Source organism: Dicentrarchus labrax, unplaced genomic scaffold (assembly GCF_905237075.1).
Source record: "Dicentrarchus labrax unplaced genomic scaffold, dlabrax2021, whole genome shotgun sequence".
NCBI lineage: Eukaryota > Metazoa > Chordata > Actinopteri > Moronidae > Dicentrarchus > Dicentrarchus labrax.
Genome location: NW_026136876.1, coordinates 1,904 through 11,581, shown reverse-complemented (window position 1 = coordinate 11,581; position 9,678 = coordinate 1,904). Strand labels below are relative to the sequence as shown.

General features: G+C 48.8%; 1 long non-coding RNA gene across 2 annotated transcripts; it reads right to left on the bottom strand.

Moving 5' to 3' along the window:
• Positions 1-3,586: 3,586 nt before the first annotated feature.
• LOC127360563 (uncharacterized) lies at positions 3,587-6,820 on the bottom strand. Of its 2 annotated transcripts, XR_007883813.1 has the most exons (4): positions 6,706-6,820; positions 6,531-6,596; positions 3,725-3,790; positions 3,587-3,623 (listed from the first exon to the last, which is right to left on the bottom strand). It is a non-coding gene; the product is annotated as an uncharacterized LOC127360563 (long non-coding RNA). The 2 variants fall into 2 exon arrangements; XR_007883814.1 differs by lacking the exons at positions 6,531-6,596; positions 6,706-6,820 and adding an exon at positions 3,900-4,014.
• Positions 6,821-9,678: the final 2,858 nt, after the last annotated feature.

Here is a 9,678-nt window from a genome sequence, read left to right as displayed (position 1 = left end):
GGATCTGTCCTAGGTTTCTGCCTTTTAACAGGCAGTTTTTCCTTGCCCTTGTCGCCAAGTGCTTGCTCATGGTGGTACTGTTGGGTCTCTGTAATTAATGTTAAAGAGTTCGGTCTAGACCTGCTGTATTTGAAAAGTGTCCTGAGATAACTTCTGTTATGAATTGGCGCTATACAAATAAAATTGAATTGAATTGAATTGAATACACCCCTCCTAATTGGCTGCCTGAGTGTGAAACAGCTCCTTATTGGCTGCCTGAGTGTTACACGCCTCCTGATTGGCTGGCTGAATGTCAAAGGCCTCCTGATTGGCTGGCTGTGTGTTACACGACTCCTGATTGGCTACCTGAGTGTTACACGCCTCCTGATTGGCTGGCTGACTGTTACACGCCTCCTGATTGGCTGGCTGAGTATTACACGCCTCCTAATTGGCTAGCTGAGTGTGACACGCCTCATTATTGGCTGCCTGAGTGTTTCACTCCTCCTTATTGGCTACCTTAGTGTTACACCCTCCAAATTGGCTGCCTGAGTTTGACACGCCTCCTTATTGGCTGCCTGAGTGTTACACGCTTCCTGATTGGCTGCCTGAGTGTTACACGCCTCCTGATTGCCTGGCAGAGTGTTACACGCCTCCTGATTGGCTGGCTAATTTTACAAGCCCCCTGATTGGCTGTCTGAGTGTGACACGCGTCCTTATGGCTGGCTGAGTGTGACACGCCTCCTGATTGGCTGGCTAATATTAAAAGCCCCCTGATTGGCTGTCTGAGTGTGACACGCCTCCTGATTGGTAGCTGAGTGTTACACGCCTCCTGATTGGTCTGGCTGAGTGTGACACGCGTCCTTATTGGCTGGCTGAGTGTGACACGCCTCCTGATTGGCTGGCTGAGTGTAAAACGCCTCCTGAATTGCTGGCTGAGTGTTACACGCCCCTGATTGGCTGTCTGAGTGTTACACGCCTCCAGATTGGCTAACAGAGTGTTACTTGCCAACTGATTGGCTGGCTGAGTGTTACATGCCCCCTTATTAGCTCGCTTAGTGTTACATGCCTCCTAATTGGCTGGCTGAGTGTTACACGCCTTCTGATTGGGTGTCTGAGTGTTACACGCCTCCTGATTGGTAGCTGAGTGTTACACGCCTCCTGATTGGTAGATGAGTGTTACACGCATCCTGATTGGCTGGCTGAGTGTTACACACGTTCTGATTGGCTGGCTGAGTGTTACACGCCTCCTGATTGGGCTTTTCATGCTGATTGGTAACTGAGTGTTACACGCCTCCTGATTGGCTTCCTGAGTGTTACACGCCTCCTGATTGGCTGGCTGAGTGTGAGACGTGTCCTTATTGGCTGGCTGAGTGTGACACGCCTCCTGATTGGCTGGCTGAGTGTTACAAGCCTCCTGATTGGCTGGCTGAGAGTGACACGCCTCCTGATTGGCTGGCTGAGTGGTACACGCCTCCTGATTGGCTTGCTGAGTGTTACATGTCTCCTGATTGGCTGGCTGAGTGTTGTACACCTCCTGATTGGCTGGCTGAATGTGACACGCCTCCTTATTGGCTGGCTGAGTGTTACATGCCTACTGATTGGTAGCTGAGTGTTACACGCCTCCTGATTGGCTACCTGAGTGTTACACGCCTCCTGATTGGCTGGCTGAGTGTGACAGGCCTCCTGATTGGGTGTCTGAGTGTTACACGCCTCCTGATTGGTAGCTGAGTGTTACACGCTTCCTGATTGGTAGATGAGTGTTACACGCATCCTGATTGGCTGGCTGAGTGTTACACATGTTCTCATTGGCTGGCTGAGTGTTACACGCCTCCTGATTGGCTGCCTGAGTGTTAAACGCCTCCTGATTGGCTGGCTGAGTGTGAGACGCGTCCTTATTGGCTGGCTGAGTGTGACACGCCTCCTGATTGGCTAGGTGAATATTACACGCCTCCTGATTTGCTGGCTGATTGTTACACACCCCCTGATTGGGTGTCTAAGTGTTACACGCCTCCTGATTGGCTGCCTGAGTGTTACACGCCTCCTGATTGGCTGGCTGAGTTTGAAAAGCCTGCTTATCGGCTGGCTGAGTGTTACAAGCCTCTGATTTGCTGGGTGAGTGTTATACGCCTCCTGATTGGCTGGCTTAGTGTTACACGCCCCCTGATTGGCTGTCTGAGTGTTACACGCCTCCTGATTGGCTAGCTGAGTGTTAGACGCCTCCTGATTGGTAGCTGAGTGTTACACGCCTCCTGATTGGCTGGCTGAGTTTGAAAAGCCTCCTTATTGGCTGGCTGAGTGTTACATGCCTCTGATTGGCTGGCTGAGTGTTACAAGCCTCTGATTGGCTACCTTATTGTTACAACCCTCCTAATTGCCTGGCTGAGTGTTACACGCCCCCTGATTGGCTGTCTTAGTGTTACACGCCTCCTGATTGGCGAGCTGAGTGTTACACGCCTCCTGATTGGCTGGCTGAGTGTTACACGCCTCCTGATTGGTAGCTGAGTGTTACACGCATCCTGATTGGCTGGCTGAGTGTTACAGGCCTCCTGATTGGCTTTCTGAGTGTTACACGCCTCCTGATTGGTAGCTGCGTCTTAAACGCCTCCTGATTGGCTGGCTGAGTGTTACACACGTTCTGATTGGCTGGCTGAGTGTCAAAGGCTTCCTGATTGGCTACCGGAGTGTTACACCCCTCCTAATTGGCTGCCTGAGTGTGACACGCGTCCTTATTGGCGGGCTGAGTGTTACAGGCCTCCTAATTGGCTGGCTGAGTGTTAAACGCCTCCTGATTTGCTGGCTGAGTGTTACACGCCCCCTGATTGGCTGGCTGAGTGTTACACGCCTCCAGATTGGCTAGCAGAGTGTTACTTGCCTCCTCATTGGCTGGCTGAGTGTCACACGCCCCCTTATTAGCTGGCTGAGTGTTACACGCCTCCTGATTGGCTGGCTGAGTGTGACACGCCTCCTTCTTGGCTTTGTGAGTGTTACACGCCTCCTGATTGGCTGGCTGAGTGTTACACACGTTCTGATTGGCTGGCTGAGTGTCAAAGGCTTCCTGATTGGCTACCTGAGTGTGACACGCCTCCTTATTTGCTGCCTGAGTGTTACACGCCTCCTGATTGGCTACCTGAGTGTTACATCCCTCCTAATTGACTGCCTGAGTGTGACTCGTCTCCTTACTTGCTGCCTGAGTGTTACATGCCTCCTGATTTGCTAGCTGAGTGTTACACGCCTCCTGATTGGCTGGCTGAGTGTTACACGCCTCCTGATTGGCTAGCTGAGTGTTACACGCCTCCTGATTGGCTGGTTGAGTGTTACACGCCTCCTGATTGGTAGCTGAGTGTAACACACGTTCTGATTGGCTGGCTGAGTGTCAAAGGCTTCCTGATTAGCTACCTGAGTGTTACACCCTTCCTAATTGGCTGCCTGAGTGTGACACGCCTCCTTATTGGCTGCCTGAGTGTTACAAGCCTCCAAATTGGCTACCTGAGTGTTACATCCCTCCTAATTGGCTGCCTGAGTGTGACATGCCTCCTGATTGGCTTCCTTGACCCTTGCTGGGTCAACTGGCGGAGCTGCTGATCCCTGCTCCAAACTGGATGATGAAGAAGACACATCAATCTCCATGACCAAAGATGAAGGACCTATAGGGAAATTAAAATAACATTTTTGGACAAAATTATTCATCTCAGAATATTCTGCAGTACACTGAGCAATTATAAAGGTTGTTCTGTTGTTAACTTACCAGGTACAGCTGAGGTTGCAGAGAGGACAGTGGGCACAGTGGATGGAGCAGAGGATAGAGATGGACCTGAGATGAAAAAAATGTCCCTTGTCATATGATTATATCTTATATTAGTATATCTTTATGAGATCATTTGACTAGAAATTAAATATATATGGTAACAGTTTCTGATCACCTGATTCATCAGCCTTGGCTGCTCCTGAGGAGGTGGATTGCCCCTGGGCTGAGTCAGTGCCTCCTCCTAAATACTTTAACAGTGCTCCTGGGGAAGTTTCATATAACGTATGAGCATAATAGGGGGTTGATGTAAAAGGAATATGTTTATTTACTCACATAAATTACTGTGCTCTGCAGCAAACAACATACCTCAAACTATAAGTTAACTAAATGAATTCATTAATGTAAAACCATATTGCTAACAAACGTCACCGCGTTTGTAATTAACGTTAGTTATTAAATATTTGCTATCAAACGTTATCAAAAACGTTGTTTTGATGCCAAAAAGTGACCCAGAATAATATATATACACTGAGAATCAACTTATTCAAAGTATTACACAAACACAACAACGTTAGCTTGAATAGTAACGTTAAACTAACGTTATCTAACCTAGTAAGACGTTTTGAACTAATGTTAGCTAGCAAATTTGCTATTATAGGCTAATGTATTTGGCAGAAAATATCAATAAATGTTACATTACCAAGACATACCTTTCTCGTTGTTTCTCCTCTTTCTCTTCCTTCCTCTCCCTCTTTCTGCCCCTAAAGGTAACGTTAAGTCCTTTCTTGCCGCTTCATTCACCTGCTCCTAGCTCCTAGATGCTCAGTGCACACGGCACTGCACGGTTGGGAGCTGTGCACACGTTACTAACGGAGCTCTGACAGTTCGAGCAGAGAGTCAGTAGGATCTACACTCTGTTAACATCATATTGAGTGTGACATGCCTCCTTATTGGCTGGCTGAGTGTTACATGCCTCCTGTTTGGTTGGCTGAGTGTTAAACGGCTCCTGATAGGCCGGCTGAATGTCAAAGGCCTCCTGATTGGCTGCCTGAGTGTTACATGCCTCCTGATTGGCTGGCTGAGTGTGACAAGCCTCCAGATTGGCTAGCGGAGTGTTAGATGCCTCCTGATTGGCTTGCTGAGTGTTACACGCACCCTGATTTGCTGGTTGAGTGTTACACGCCTCCTGATTGGCTGGCTGAGTGTTACACGCCTTCTGATTGACTGGCTGAATGTCAAAGGCCTCCTGATTGGCTGCCTGAGTGTTACACGCCTCCTGATTGGCTGCCTGAGTTTTAGATACCTCCTAATTGGCTGCCTGATTGTGACACGTCTCCTTATTGGCTGTCTGAGTGTTACACGCCTCCTGATTGGCTAGCAGAGTGTAACACGCCTCCTGATTGGCTTGCTGAGTGTTACACGCCACCTGATTTGCTGGTTGAGTGTTAAACGCCTCCTGATTGGCTGGTTGAGTGTTACATGCCTCCTAATTGGCTGGCTGAGTTTTACACGCCTTCTGATTGACTGGCTGAATATCAAAGGCCTCCCGATTGGCTGCCTGAGTGTTACACGCCTCCTGATTGGCTGGCTGAGTGTTACACGCCCCCTGATTAGCTGACTGAGTGTTACACGCCTCCTTGTTGGCTGGCTGAGTGCTAAAAGCCTCCTGATTGGCTGGCTGAGTGTTACACGCCTCCAGATTGGCTGGCTGAGTGTGACACGCCTCCAGATTGGCTAGCGGAGTGTTAGATGCCTCCTGATTGGCTTGCTGAGTGTTACACGCACCCTGATTTGCTGGTTGAGTGTTACACGCCTCCTGATTGGGTGGCTGAGTGTTAAACGCCTTCTGATTGACTGGCTGAATGTCAAAGGCCTCCTGATTGGCTGCCTGAGTGTTACACGCCTCCTGATTGGCTGCCTGAGTTTTAGATGCCTCCTAATTGGCTGCCTGAGTGTGACACGTCTCCTTATTGGCTGTCTGAGTGTTACACGCCTCCAGATTGGCTAGCAGAGTGTTACACGCCTCCTGATTGGCTTGCTGAGTGTCACATGCACCCTGATTTGCTGGTTGAGTGTTACACGCCTCCTGATTGACTGGCTGAATGTCAAAGGCCTCCTGATTGGCTGCCCGAGTGTTACACGCCTCCTGATTGGCTGCCTGAGTGTTACATCCCTCCTAATTGACTGCCTGAGTGTGACTCGTCTCCTTACTTGCTGCCTGAGTGTTACATGCCTCCTGATTTGCTAGCTGAGTGTTACACGCCTCCTGATTGGCTGGCTGAGTGTTACACGCCTCCTGATTGGCTAGCTGAGTGTTACACGCCTCCTGATTGGCTGGTTGAGTGTTACACGCCTCCTGATTGGTAGATGAGTGTTACACACATCCTGATTGGTTGGCTGAGTGTAACACACGTTCTGATTGGCTGGCTGAGTGTCAAAGGCTTCCTGATTAGCTACCTGAGTGTTACACCCTTCCTAATTGGCTGCCTGAGTGTGACACGCCTCCTTATTGGCTGCCTGAGTGTTACAAGCCTCCAAATTGGCTACCTGAGTGTTACATCCCTCCTAATTGGCTGCCTGAGTGTGACATGCCTCCTGATTGGCTTCCTTGACCCTTGCTGGGTCAACTGGCGGAGCTGCTGATCCCTGCTCCAAACTGGATGATGAAGAAGACACATCAATCTCCATGACCAAAGATGAAGGACCTATAGGGAAATTAAAATAATATTTTTGGACAAAATTATTCATCTCAGAATATTCTGCAGTACACTGAGCAATTATAAAGGTTGTTCTGTTGTTAACTTACCAGGTACAGCTGAGGTTGCAGAGAGGACAGTGGGCACAGTGGATGGAGCAGAGGATAGAGATGGACCTGAGATGAAAAAAATGTCCCTTGTCATATGATTATATCTTATATTAGTATATCTTTATGAGATCATTTGACTAGAAATTAAATATATATGGTAACAGTTTCTGATCACCTGATTCATCAGCCTTGGCTGCTCCTGAGGAGGTGGATTGCCCCTGGGCTGAGTCAGTGCCTCCTCCTAAATACTTTAACAGTGCTCCTGGGGAAGTTTCATATAACGTATGAGCATAATAGGGGGTTGATGTAAAAGGAATATGTTTATTTACTCACATAAATTACTGTGCTCTGCAGCAAACAACATACCTCAAACTATAAGTTAACTAAATTAATTCATTAATGTAAAACCATATTGCTAACAAACGTCACCGCGTTTGTAATTAACGTTAGTTATTAAACATTTGCTATCAAACGTTATCAAAAACGTTGTTTTGATGCCAAAAAGTGACCCAGAATAATATATATACACTGAGAATCAACTTATTCAAAGTATTACACAAACACAACAACGTTAGCTTGAATAGTACTGTTAAACTAACGTTATCTAACCTAGTAAGACGTTTTGAACTAATGTTATCTAGCAAATTTGCTATTATAGGCTAATGTATTTGGCAGAAAATATCAATAAATGTTACATTACCAAGACATACCTTTCTCGTTGTTTCTCCTCTTTCTCTTCCTTCCTCTCCCTCTTTCTGCCCCTAAAGGTAACGTTAAGTCCTTTCTTGCCGCTTCATTCACCTGCTCCTAGCTCCTAGATGCTCAGTGCACACGGCACTGCACGGTTGGGAGCTGTGCACACGTTACTAACAGAGCTCTGACAGTTCGAGCAGAGAGTCAGTAGGATCTACACTCTGTTAACATCATATTGAGTGTGACATGCCTCCTTATTGGCTGGCTGAGTGTTACATGCCTCCTGTTTGGTTGGCTGAGTGTTAAACGGCTCCTGATAGGCCGGCTGAATGTCAAAGGCCTCCTGATTGGCTGCCTGAGTGTTACATGCCTCCTGATTGGCTGGCTGAGTGTGACACGCCTCCAGATTGGCTAGCGGAGTGTTAGATGCCTCCTGATTGGCTTGCTGAGTGTTACACGCACCCTGATTTGCTGGTTGAGTGTTACACGCCTCCTGATTGGCTGGCTGAGTGTTACACGCCTTCTGATTGACTGGCTGAATGTCAAAGGCCTCCTGATTGGCTGCCTGAGTGTTACACGCCTCCTGATTGGCTGCCTGAGTTTTAGATGCCTCCTAATTGGCTTCCTGAGTGTGACACGTCTCCTTATTGGCTGTCTGAGTGTTACACGCCTCCAGATTGGCTAGCAGAGTGTTACACGCCTCCTGATTGGCTGTCTAAGTGTTACACGCCTCCTGATTGGCTGGCTGAGTGTTACACGCATCCTGATTGGCTGTCTGAGTGTTACACGCCCCCTGATTGGCAGGCTGATTGTAACACGCCTCCTTATTGGCTGGCTGAGTGTTACACGCCTCCTGATTGGCTGGCTGAGTGTTACAGGCCTCCTGATTGGCTGGCTGAGTGTTACACGCCTCCTGACATGCTGGCTAAGTGTTACACGCCTCCTGATTGGCTGGCTGAGTGTTACACGCCTCCTGATTGGCTGGCTGATTGTGACACGCCTCCTTATTGGCTGGCTGAGTGTTACCCCCCTGGCTGGCTGAGTGTTACATGCCTCCTGATTGGCTGGCTGAGTGTGACACAACTCCTTTTGCGCTGAGTGTTAATGCCCCTGACAGTGTTAAACGCCCCTGATTGGCTGGCTGAATGTCAAAGGCCTCCTGATTGGCTGGCTGAGTGTTACACGCCTCCTGATTGGTTGGCTGAGTGTACCCCCTCTTAATAGTTGGTTTAGTGTTACACGCTTCCTGATTGGCTGGCTACGTGTTACATGCCTCCTGATTGGCTGGCTGAGTGTTACACAGCCCCTGATTGTCTGGCTGAGTGTTAAACCCCCCCTGATTTGCTATCTGAGTGTTACACTTTTTTTTGGGAACCCTCCTGTTGCCGGCTAAGTGTTACATGCCTCCTGCTTGGCTTTCTGAGTGATACATGCCTCCTGATTGGATGGCTATACACGCCTCCTGATTGGGTGGCTGTTTGTTACACCCCCTGATTGGCTGTCTATGTGTTACACGCCTCCTGATTGGCTAGCTGAGTGTTACACGCCTCCTGATTGGTGGCTGAGTGTTCTTTTTTTTAACTGGGTGGTGAAAACCCCCCTTTTTTTGGCTTTGTGTGTTACACGCCTTCTGATTGGCTTCCTGAGTGTGACACGCCTCCTGATTGGCAGTCTGAGTTTTACATGCCTCCTGATTGGCTGACTGAGTGTTACATGCCTCCTGATTGGCTGGCTAAGTGTTACAAGCCCCTGATTGGCTGATTGCCCCCCTGTCTGAGTGTGACACGCCTCCTTATTGGCTGGCTGAGTGTTACATGCCTCCTGATTGGTTGGCTGAGTGTTAAACGTCTCCTGATTGGCTGGCTGAATGTCAAAGGCCTCCTGATTGGCTCCCTGAGTGTTACACGCCTCCTGATTGGCTGGCTGAGTGTGACACGCCTGCTGATTGGCTGGTCTAGTGTTACACAACTCCTGATTGGCTGGCTGAGTGTTACACGCCCCCTGATTGGCTGTCTAAGTGTTACACGCCTCCTGGTTGGCTGGCTGATTGTGACACGCCTCCTTATTGGCTGTCTGAGTGTTACACGCCTCCTGATTGGCTTTCTGAGTGATACATGCCTCCTGATTGGATGGCTGAGTATTACACGCCCCCTGATTGGGTGGCTGTTTGTTACACACCCCCTGATTGGCTGTCTATGTGTTACACGCCTCCTGATTGGCTAGCTGAGTGTTACACGCCTCCTGAATGGTTGGCTGAGTGTTACACTCCTTCTGATTGGCTAGCTGAGTGTTACACGCCTCCTGCTTGGTAGCTGAGTGTTACACGCCTCCTGATTGGCTTCCTGAGTGTGACACGCCTCCTGATTGGCAGTCTGAGTTTTACATGCCTCCTGATTGGATGGCTGAGTGTTACATGCCTCCTGATTGGCTGACTGAGTGTTACACGCCTCCTGAT